Genomic DNA, 12,547 nt, shown 5'->3' with positions numbered 1-12,547 from the left:
ACCAGCTTGACAGTGCATACATGTGTGCTTGGGAGATTTGCCATCATGTAGCGGCAGGCAGTGAGACCAAAGTAGATGACGTGCATGCAGGCTGGCATAGAACTCAAATTCTTAAGTGGGGAAGACTGTCCACAAAGAATTGAAAACAGCTGCCTTCTAAAGCAGCTGTCAGGACTGAAATTACTGAGTCTGTCAATCGTAGTTTATTTAAGCACAACTGAGAATATTTCTCATGAGAGGCACACATCTTCACGAGGCCTAAATGGTGAAGAATTGGCCACACATGATCGCAAATCTTCGCCAACATCGGGTATTGTTCAACAGCCATACGCGAGACAACTCGCCCATGTGAAGAGAACAGTGAAATAGGGCTATCTGCTGGTGGCGATAAACAATACTGTAGAGACGATAAACATAACAGTGCTCATAGCAATACCATGATCATGATAAAATAGAATACATTAGCTGAAAACAGACACACACATAACCATTGTTCACAACCCAAGTCCTATGAACCTTGGATACGAGCTCTTTACAACATGTAATAGTAACAATACTAGCACAGCCCGATAATTAGATTTCACCTCACCTAAAACCAAAGATCAAGTATAATGCTGATGAAAGCTTATCAAAGCAGGAACTTGTGTGAGCCACCGTAATTTATTTAATTTATTTATTCACCCTTAGGGCCTAAAGAGACAAAAGGAGGAAGTATCATATCATACTGTGAATATGATACAGTGCAGCAAAAAATATATCTATTACCAGGATAGAGGCGACAAAAAATAAAAGGAAAACAGCAAGAACAAATGTGGCAAAGAGACAACTGTGGTGGGAAATCAGATGACGAGAACAAATCCAAGCAAAACAGACGAAATTTTCTGTTTTGGATTTGTTTTCACTGCCTGGAATCAAATAAATAAAAAAATGTTCCCAATGACTTGAAGAAACACCTACTTTATAGAGATACTCGATGCGGACTGAAACGTGTAGGGGTGGTTAGCAATGTAGGTGTAGGTAGATCTTGTGAAACGACAAAACCAAGAAATTTTTCTGCGGTGTGAAAAATTTGTTGGTGGCCATGATAAGGAAGCCTTCATAGTGGTAATACTAGAGCTACAGCGATAACTGGAAAGCATGAATAAGAACACTTGGTTATGTGCAGATTCAAATTCCGATTCTACTTTATCTGTCACAAACTGATGCTGCATATTCCAATTCAGGTCGAACGAGAGTTCCATAATGCAGTAACATTACTGAATTAGAGAAGTTGAAATTTTGAGGCAGGTACCCTAACATACGGTTAGCATTGTTAGCAATAAATTTAAAATGCAGATTCTAAGAGAGGCGAGAAGTTATATGCACACTGACATATGTGCGCTACAGTGACAGTTTCCAGCGGGTATTAAATTCTTAAGTGGCTGTTATGATGCGATGTTGAGAAACATGCATATGTTCACTATTATTATTGTCCAAACACTCACACATCAGAGCCGAGCAAAAATCTTGCTTGCTCGTCTTTCTTGTACATCATTCGTTGCCATAGCAACTACGATGCCAAGCACCAAGAATTTGGGCCGGCCCACCGCCAAAATTTGACCTTGGCCAATCTGGACCAAAACTGATGTCCAATCATAACTGAGCATGCCCAGTACAATGGCGACCTGCATATTTCCCCCGGGCCATTTCTAAAATTTTGCTCAGGCCACCCCAGAAATTTAACCTTGGCTGATCTGACCAACCATATTTGGGTGTGCCTGACACGATGACAACCAAATTTTGCCCTGGCCATTGCCAAAACTTTGCCTGGGACACTCTCAAAATTTGACCATTTGGACCAAATAGACGTCCAACCAAAAATGATTGTGCCCAGCATGATGGCAACCTACAAATCTGGCCCGGACAGTTGCCAAGATTCGGCCAAGTGACCCTCAAAATTTGACCTACATTGGACGATTCACACCAAAATGGAGGTCCAATCATAATTGAGCGTGTCAAACATGATGGTGACACGCAAATTTGCCCTGGCTTATTTTCAAAATTTGGACTGGGCCATCCTCGAAGACGGACCATGGCTGATCTGACCAACCAGATTGGGCGTGCCTGAAAGGATGGCAACTTCCAAATTTGGCCCAGGCCATTGTGAACATTTTGCCCTGCCAATGCTAGCCACAGCTCAAGAGCTTCAGGCTGCAATAGCAGATGCCGTGGCTAGCAACATCTTTTACTTCCTTTGTATAAAAGAGTCGCTTATAAAAGAGCCACTCCTGAAATTTGACCTTGCCCGATTTGGACCAAAAGCGATGTCCAACCATAATTGAGTGTGCCTGACATGATGGCAACCTCCAAACTTGACCCGGGTCATTGCCAAAAATTCCTTGCTATGGCATCGATTGTGGCAGAACTTACGTCATCGTGCTTTAGTACATCACACATTGCTTTATGCAGAGTTATACCTTAGCTAAATTTAAAATATTAGATTCCAAGTGGCATGCGTTACAGCATTCCAAACATGGTTAATATCAGACTGAAGAGAAGCGTAAGAGGAACTCTTAATTTCACGGTAAGTAAAACTGTCACGAGCAAGAATACATACAGGGAAAGCAACGTTAATAGGCAAATCATTTAAATAACCATAAAAAAGTAAGAGCCAAATTACCAAACCCTGGGAAATGCCTGAGCCAGCTGGCGAGGAATGAGAGGTAGTTTTAATTGCAATCACAAATTGAGAACGATTAGTAAGGAAAGACTAGAGCCACAAAATAACATTACGGTCAAGATTGAGATTACTGAATTTGAAAACAATTGCTGCAGATTTTTGAGAAATTGAAGAATGTGCAGTCTGCCAAGTACCCTGGTCAAGAATGAAATGCAGATCGTCTGTATTACAAAGAAGCTGTGCCTTGCATCAAAATGTTTTATGAAACCCTTGCTGGCAATGATTGAAAAAGATTTGAACTTGAAATTTGAAGGAACTTGCAAGTAGAGAGTAGATTTCATGTTCCATAATCTTAAAGGGGATGCCAATAAATGAAATGGGTTGGTAGCTATTAGAAATGTTTCACTCCAGAGTTGTTTAATAGAACCGCCTTGCCCACCCTCCAATCATTGGGGACAAAACCAAATTCCAGAGATTGCTCAAATAGCTTAGAAAAAATTAGCACCATAAACTTTTGCATTTTTTAGATGTCTAGACTTGAAGTTGTCATAACAAGATTAAGATGACACCTTGAGTTGTACAATTATTTCTTCAATCCCGGCAGGATCTATAATAATAGGGTTTATAAGAAATTACAGTGCATAACGAGGATATGTCATATCTAAATTGTTTGTAAAAGCACCTTTAAACATTAAGAACGTCTATGCATATTTCACTGGGGATTACCTGGCCTCCTAATGTTTTTAGGTTATTTGTATAGTTATCCGGTTTGTTAATGTTCCAAAATTGTCCAGTGTTAGTAAGTAGCATCAATGGCAGAATGCTATTGGAAAATGATTCCTTAGTTTGTTTTAGTGCAGTTTTATATTAAGAGTCAGAGGACTTATATGTCTAACACAAGTGCACAGAATTACAATTTGGCAGAGCGAAGCACACGTTTTTTTTGTTGTTAGACAGCTTTTTAGCGATAAGTAAAATACAGGTGCTTTCGTGTTTTGCACACAGGACTGCAATGTTTAGCATGGTAGACAGTAATAACCGGACACATCAATCTGCAAAAACGCATTAAAAAATTGATGGGGACACTTTTTATGCTTAAGGGTATGACACAAAAGGGTTAATGGGTCAACCCCCCTACATGTGGAATTGGTCATTCTTGACTTTACACTTATAATTTACAGATCAATGGGACTCTGATACCTTTCCGGGCATAGAGATGCAGCGGTTAAGAGTTGCGCCACTGCCCTACGATGGCAGGCACAGCCTCCGGTGGGGCTTGTGTGACACAAGTTGCTCTTCGCGATCGCTCATTTAATTGCCGCGTGCCACGGTGGTCAGTTTGCCCTCAATGCAAAGGTCATGTGACCTCCAGGAATTTTTTGCTCATGACGCCGCTGACCCTGCCAAATTTCCTGCACAACAGGAGCTTTAACGCTATTCCATTAAAAACCTCTGCTAAATTGCAGCCTTTCCTAACCGCAAGTCTTATGTTCTGAACAGTAAAAATCAACACACAAAAGAGAGAACTTTATTTTGCACACACAAAAAACAACGGTACTTTTACTGACTGCATACACATGCTCCATCCAAGGTTGGACGCTCTGGGTGAATCCTGAAAGTCCTTCAGAGTTTTTCAACGTTTATCATTTGAGCAATGCAAAAATACATGAGTGAACTCCATAAAAGATGCCAGAACAGAATGAATACTGCCCTTTCTGACAAACATGAAAGAGAATTGCATCGAAGTGCAAAAAGCTGGACTGTATAAAAGCCACATGATGCAGCTATGATCTACAAGATGACTCATACACAACATCACAGAGCCCATCATGTTGAATCATGAAAAGATTCCACAGGGCAGGCAGCTATCTGCGGATTAGATGGACCAACAGGCTTTTTCCATGCTCTAGTCTATCAACATGGCAATCTTAACAGGCAGAAGGATCAGCACTGGAAAGCCAAATGGCTACTCAGAATATTCTGAAGAAAGTGAATTATACATAAATCCAGTTGAATATCAAATGAAATCTACTGCACTACATTTAAGCAAGAACAAGGGGAACCCCTATGCAGTCTCCTTCAGTAAGCCTGTTTCAGTGCTTTCCCTAAAAACTTGGAAAATAGGAGGCACCACATTCTTATGCGGCTCTGCTCAGTTCATCAGTGAAAAAAAAAATACAAAACAAAAAGCCAACAGCTAACACATCTACATCAGTGCATGCTGAGTTACAAAGATGCTAAAAAGTACATGATGCCTTCAGCTAACGAATCATCACGCTTTCTTTTTCTTCTACAGTGCACCATTTAAGCAAAGCTTCCCATTTGTGCTCAGCAACAAAGCTTCCTTTCTAGTGAATTAGAATTCCACTCCACCATGAAAAGAAGCGGCCAGCACATTTCAAACATACATTTTCAATTAATCGGTAAGCTGCTACCGTAGGCTGATCAGGCATAAAGATTAGGATACCGAGACGCACACTTGAAATAGGAGCTCAAAATGTTGCGTCCGATGTCGGCTGGTAGTGTAAGGCCGACGTTGGTTTCAATGATCTGGGAACTGTCAAGTCAAAGCTGCGTGCATCATGGTAATGGTAAATGCAAGTGAAAAAAATGCTGGTGGTTTAGCTCCGGTTAACACTGGTAGAAAGCGAAAAGCTGCATCTCCGTGGCTACATTTTTGGTCGAGCGGCTGGCGGTCTCCACGGCAGGCATCGCATTGAACACACCTAGCGTTAGGCTGAACACATCAAAGCACACCGGCGTGTTATGCAGAACCCAGTCTGATTCCCTGCACATGCAATTCCAGCAGACGCTTTCTGCTCCACTCTTTCAAGGTGTGCGACGTCACGGAGGGAGTAGGCGGCACACCTGGGATGCCTCCTTTCCACCTGTCCGCAATACGGTGATGGTGTGCACATCTGCCGCTCTCCACGGCAGGTGTCGGATCGATCACACCTAGTGTTTCACTGAACACTTCAAAGTGCACCAGCGTTTTATGCGGAACCCACTTTCATGACCTGCGCATGCGATGCTGGCAGACGCTTCCCCGCTTGACCGAAGGTCGAAGTCAAGGTCGAAATAGTTTGTAGTTTGTGTAACAGCCGCTGGTGCCACTGCTGTAGCTGACGTCATGTGTCAAACCTGACTACCATCAGCTCTGCTGATGGTTTGACCTCTAGCTACATTCAATGTCAAACTTGTGGCCCCGCTGACCTGTAGCTACATTCGAGGTCAAACTTGAAACCCCGCTGATGGCTCGAAAAGCTGGCGTAGTGAAGCTTTTCGCTTCAACAATTTCTGGCATAAGTTCTGCGCAGACAAGCTCATATGCAGGCCGCTAAGTTGCGTGCAACTGAACCTCCTGAAGTAAATTGTTACCGCCTATTTCACAAAGCGATTTGCGGAGAAAACGCAAATGGCAAGTACTGTCGACAGCACACTGAAAACAAACGCTCGATTGCGCGTCCTGCACTGTTATTACAGCCCCTGAGCGATGGGCACCGAGTCCGAGACTATTCTGCACGGTGCGCTTGCGGAGGTTGGAGACAGCTCGCGCTCTGCCTCCGTTTCAAACATCATGTGCAACGCTGCCAAAGCTAGCGCTCTTCTTTTTGCTGCCTGCTTTTGAGGCACAAAACAGTGCGTTGCTTGTGGTGAGCGAAAAATAACAAATGCTTTGCCGGCAGGCTTCGTAGATAATTCATTTGTCATCAGTGTGACAGAAAACGCTCTTATTGCAAGCGAATCGATAGAGATCTGTGATTTCGTATTTTACATTTGTCATCTTTTTCCATTTCACGTTTTCGCTGTTCCCGCGGCCCTGGACGACGTGTTTACTTTTCCAGCTTCCTTTCATTTTTGAGAAAATTGCATCCAGCACAGCAGCCGCAGCCACCTCTCCTGCACGCATTTTGTCGAAGGTTCGTACACCCAAGTTATCAAGGTACGCCATGCAAGAAATTGCAAAAGGGTATTCCCGTACTAGGACCCATTTTCAGGAGAAGTCTGTTCGGAAAGCACGGAGTTCTGCGAGCAAGGATACCGGAGTATCTCCCCGTACCATTGCCAAAATCAAGGCAGAGCGTCTGTGTGGGCCTTTGGAATCTCCAAAGAAAAGATCTCGCAACGTGAAGATTTCAAGCTTGCGAACAGTCAAGAATGACGGCTTCACAGACCATGCCATCCATCTGAAGGTGCACAGTATGTACGTGAAGAGGGAAGTCCCAACACTGGACAGTGTGCTAAATGCTGTCAATAAGGACGGCATACTACTGAACTCCAAGAAAACGACGTTGTGGAGGTCTATGAAGGACGTCGGACTGACATTTGAAAAAAAAAAAGAACAGAACCTTGCACTGATCGAGCAAAGTGAAATCATTGCCTGGCATCGTAGGTACAGGGTTGTCCACTCTTAGAATGTCGCACCATGCTACCGGCACTCTGCGGGCACTTCTGGTGGGGGCCATAGAAACTATTGCGCAGGTGCAGTGAGAGTCGCAGGCGGGGCTTCGCGCGTTGTCTGCTACAGTGCACTCTGTATTGCGGTGAAGTGGGCTTCAATTTTGCACTGCGTGCGCGTAACGCCGATCGGAGAAATGTTTTTGACTAAACAACAGACTGCTAAGAAGCCCATCAGTTGCTTTTATTTCGTTGGAGAAACAGTACCAATGTGATATGCTTGCATGGTTAATTTGAAACCTACAAATAATGACACTGGGGAGAATGCACGTCACGTAATAGTTAAAGCTTTGCTACTGTGGCTGCAACGGGATAGAAGAGCTGATAGGCTTTTCAGCAGTGTTTTGTTTCTCATGTTTCTCCAACCTGCATTATGCGGACGCAGTTCAAAATTGAAGCCCACTTCACCGCAATACAGAGCACACTGTAGCAGACGACGCGCAAAGCCCTGCCTACGGCTCTCACTGCTCCTAGCAATGGGTAGCACCATCTCGTCATCACCGTAGGAACGAACGAACACCCACTGTACGCTGCGCAAAGCTCTAGTGGTGCGAGTTACTGGCACTACTGCTGCGAATGTTCGCAAATTTTTATTCGCAGACGCCGCAAGTGGAGATTTCAAATGTTGCCGAGTTAGTAAAGTACCCCATGCAAACATACAGTGAATATAAACTGGCTACCAAATGCCGCCTGGGCGCCAAATATAAGCCCAAACAAGAGACCAATAAAGCCGAGGTAGTTCTTTTTCTCGATTGTCTTTGAGCGGTTGTTTGTGAGACAGTAGTCAGCAGTGTGTTTGTTTCAGTGCATTGCCTACTTACATGCTGCAGTGTGTTTGTTTACTTAGAAGCATTAACTCGTGCGCTCGGTTGCTTCACATTTACAGGTGCATCATATCTACCTAGATGAAACCTGGGCCAACGCAGGGCACACAAAAGAATACGCCTGGCAGGACAAGACTGTGAAGTCATCTCGGGATGCCTTCTTGAAACGTTTAACAATGGGATTGGCTGTGCCTTTAGGCAAACGGGCCCGTTTGATCCTTGTACATGCTGGGAGCAGTGCAACAGGATTCTTGCAAGACGCTGCTGACTTCTTCAGAGCAAAAAAGGGAAACCACACAGACTACCACCCTGAGATGGATGGCAGCTACTTTGGGAAGTGGTTCACTGGCAAGCTTTTGCCAAATATTCCGACCAATAGCATTGTCGTCATGGACAATGCTCCATATCAGAGCGTGGCTCTTGAAAAAGCACCTACTAAGTTTATGCACAAAGCTGATATTCAGCTTTGGCTCACAAAGAAAGGTGTTCTGTGGTCACAGGACATGGTGAGGGCAGAACTGCTGGAGCTTCCTCAAAAGGTAAACACAGCCAGCGTTGTGTACAGAATAGACACCCTCTCAGCTACCAATGGCCACAAAGTCCTTCGTTTACCACCGTACCACTGCAAGTTCAATCCCACTGAACTCGTCTGGAGCCAGGTGAAGGGATACATTGCAAGTCGCAACAAATGTTTCACTTTGGCTGAAGTGGAAAAGCTCCTACCAGAAGCACTCGCGTCTGTAAGCCAGGAAAAATGGAAAAACTGTTGTGTTCATGTGAAGTTGTGCCTGAAGCATCGCAATGCGATGGTTGTTGACGCTGAAATCGAACCGGTTGTCTTCAGCCTTTGTGACTCGTGCAACACCTCTTCAGATGAGTCGAGCACTCATTTCAGTGATGAAGATTTAAGTGGCATCGAGCAACTTGATTGACTTCGAATGGATGTGTAATACACATGCTACTGAGAAGAAAGAGAACGACTCAACAGCATGCTGTCATCACCTTTTTATGTGTGTGGGTGGAAAGGAGAAAATGTGTGTGCATGTGGGTGTCTGTGTCGATAAGTCTACCGAGGAAAGAGAGATGACTCATCGGCATGCTGTGATCACTCTTGCATGTGCATGTGTGTAAAAGCACACGCTCCTTAGCATCAAATTGTATCAGGCAGTAACTTGTAGTGTAGGTGTTGAGGTGGATGTGAAGGACGTGGAGTTGGGAGTGGAGGAGGAGGTGGTGTTCGTGGCCATGCATGGTCGTGTTAATAGTGTCTGTATAGAAGCAAAATTTGTAAGGGAGTGCAAATAGTACTTTTTTCAATTACATTATGAATAGTGTTACACGTCGTCAATGTGTGCAGTTTTTGGGAGATTCATTGCAGGAAAATACAGTGCAGCTTAATCAAGCATTGTCAATTATTTGAAAAGTATCTGAAAATCTGAGAGCAAATTCGATTCGTTTAAATTAATTTTGAAAAATACTGTTTGATTCATTCCACTAATTGAACAGGAATTTATTCCATTTGCAAAAATTTCAAACATTCACACACCCTTAAGAATGGGCCTGATTTTGTGTGTAAGGGTTGGGAATGGTATGTATGGGTGTCTGATCTTCATGTCCTGAAAAGGGAGGCCTGGTTTGGTGTTGCCTCGCGTTACTGTCAATCCCTGGTCGTTTTGACATGTTATGCAATGCTGCGGTACCAGTGTTGGGGTAGCCAGTACTGTATGTTTTGTCCTTAATTTTGGGGGCTGTAAATGATTTCAAGCTGGCTCTTACTCGGTTCAGTGTGAATTTGTGTTTCGAGTCATGTCTTTGTTAGTACATGTTCCAGGAATTTGATTTTGTTGACTGAAAACGCACTGCTTTTTGAACCCTGTCCAGACATTGGTCAGGTTCTCGTTGCATGAAATTATGTTGTTCGATGGCCTGTAGATTTTTTTTTTCAACTTTGGAGCACTTGACTGATCGAGTGCTGGTGTACCTCCACTGCACGTGTCCTTTAATTTGTATGCACTGGAATCCATGCCACTAGCTGTTTACAGAAAAAACATTTCTTGCAAACACTGCGGGGTCAACATTATTTATTGTCCTGTCTCATTTATTGTTTGATCTTTCGAAATATTTCTTCACAGTGTTGTACAACTTTTACTGCATTCTTACTTGGCGCTCCCACCGCTCGAAACTCTTTTTGCCTGGCTGCATGAAAATCCTGCCTGAGCAGCTTCTGCTCTTCTAGGAGAGCAAGGAAATCGAGACAAGCTGACTTGCCTCTGTAATGCATTCTTATACATTGGTGCATGACAACAAATCTTAACAACTCTTGAAGCAGTACTATTTTCTGTCAGTGTGTGAATCAAGACTATGTTCTAAATTTAACACTTAACACGGGAAAACAGGCCATATTTGGGTGGCGCTTGTAAAATAATTTGACCCATCAGTTTAAATATACTGCTCTTCTACCACATATCATAGCCCAGTTATAGAGCTCTCTTTTCAATGACAAAGAAAAACGTGCTTTGCTTAAGAACGAAAAATATTTTAACAAAAACAAAAGAATTACAGATATGCACAAGAATGTTGCATATAGAAAGTCAGAAAATAGGCGATTAAGAGCTCTAGAATATGTTTTCTGAGCTCGTGTATGCTACACCAGCTTTCTAAATTAACACACATCTTCCTTCCGAACTTTACGATCAGTAAAAAATAATTGCTCTCGCCAAGTCGTTTGGGCTACTCTACAGCAGAGTGCCAAAGTCTGTCCCAGACGCTTCTGGCGAAAACTGGATCCGCCGCTAACATGTTGCACGGAACAATTCACTACTTATCAGGTACCTTAAGAGAGGCCCACAAATGAGTGGGTTCCTCGGCAACAGCGAAATAGAAAGTTGCAGACGCCCACTTGTTAATCGGGGCACGGCGGAGCACTCAACATTGCACTAATTAAGCCCGACGAATGAACGTCATCTTTTCACACAAATCTCGCAAAGTATAGTCACAATGCTGCAGAATCGGGAGGAAAACCGCCACCGCTGACCAAAAGCCGGTGCGAACTCAGTGACAATGGATTTCGGACAGCTCACATTAACGCGGTATATGCATCAAATGAACAGATGCATGCAGCTCATTTTAGAACGCGGCATAATATTCAAGCGATTCTGAACAAAACGAGATTTCCCGTTCCAGTCATGCGAAATGTAACTTGCCATGGAAAAAAAGTGTGCGAAAAAAAAAGTTTCACCATGCGGGATTTGAACCAACGCACCACCAGTTGCATGTCGATTTTCCGGACCGACGCGTTAGAGCGCACGGCCACAGAACAGCGCGGAGTGATACACCTTTTTTTTTTTTTTTTCGGAATATTTCCGTAGCCTTCACCGCATTGCACTACTGTTTGAAAGTGAATTAGCATTCTACTTAATAATGAAAAGAGGTGGCCGGCAGATTTAAAGTATACATTTTTCAATTGGTCGGCAGGCTGCTACCGTACGCTGATCAAGCACTGAGACGCGCACTTAAAATAGGGGCTCAAAATGTTGCGTCCGATGTCGGCTGCGAGTGTAAAGCCGACGTTGGTTTCGATGATGCGAGAACTGTCAAAGCCGCGTGCATCACGCTCATGTCGAATTCAAGTAAAAGAATTTCTGGCATAAGTCCTGCACAGACAAGCTCATATGCAATCCACTAAGTTGCGTGCAATTTAACCTCACGAAGCAAAACGTTCCCGCCTATTTCACAAAACGATTTGCGGAGGAAACGCGAACGCCAAGTACCGTCGGCAGCACGCTGAACACGAACGTTCGATTGCGCGCCCTGCACTGTTATTACAGCCCCTGAGCGATGGGGACCGAGTCCGAGACTATGCTGCACGGTGTGTTTGTGTAGGTTGGAGACAGCTCGTGCCTTGCCAACGGCCTAGTATTTTCTCGGACCCAGCCGCGCTAATGTCAGTCGAAGACACGCGCTCGAGCGTTCGTGTTTATGCGTGCTGCTGTATGGTACTACCTTCTAGCCCAGGTACCGAACTTGCCGCCATGACATTCAAGTATGCTGGAATTCGAGAAATCAATCATTTTAAACACCCACCACCTTTTTTTTTTTCGCAAAACTACCAGTCGTCTTGCTGGACTTACCAAAATGATGCTCATTGCGTGGAAGGTTCGTCGGCACTGCAGCGATATGTCGAACAAAGCCATTTTATGGTTCGGTAGCATCGAAAGCAACTAAGGAAAGCATACGACAGGCGCAGCGAAGCACGAAAAGGACAGTAATCAGGAACAATAGCAAGTCAAACATCGCGTAGAACACATTTCATTCAGCGCACCGCAGCTTTGCTGGGCTCGCGACAGTGCAAAAAAAAAAAAAACCAAAGCCTACGCAGCGCTACCAGTAAATTTTGGTAGAAACAAAACTTCAATTTTTTTTAATTAATGCCAAAACTACAAGCATAAAGTTTTTAATGTTATTGCTTCTAATCATTTGAAAAAAAATTACAGTTGAGTTTCGGCAGTGTCATGCTAGTCGTGCTGTCATTCCACGTGTTATTCAAACAAGCCTCTGCAACGCCGCGCTATTTAAACTCACCGGTTTCCAAGTGCGTGAGTCTCGT

At 43.8% G+C, this 12,547-nt stretch overlaps 1 long non-coding RNA gene across 1 annotated transcript in view; it reads right to left on the bottom strand.

Moving 5' to 3' along the window:
* LOC144103874 (uncharacterized) overlaps window positions 1-12,277 on the bottom strand; it is a 36,270-nt gene extending 23,993 nt beyond the window's left edge. The window contains exon 1 of the long non-coding RNA XR_013308346.1: window positions 12,072-12,277. This is a non-coding gene — a long non-coding RNA (uncharacterized LOC144103874). The remainder of the gene's footprint in view (window positions 1-12,071) is intronic.
* Between the last annotated feature and the right edge of the window lie 270 nt (window positions 12,278-12,547).

The sequence above is a fragment of the Amblyomma americanum genome, chromosome 9 (assembly GCF_052857255.1).
Source record: "Amblyomma americanum isolate KBUSLIRL-KWMA chromosome 9, ASM5285725v1, whole genome shotgun sequence".
NCBI classification, from domain to species: domain Eukaryota; kingdom Metazoa; phylum Arthropoda; class Arachnida; order Ixodida; family Ixodidae; genus Amblyomma; species Amblyomma americanum.
Note: the sequence above shows the minus strand (reverse complement) of the source record. Positions and strands in the feature narration are given on the sequence as shown.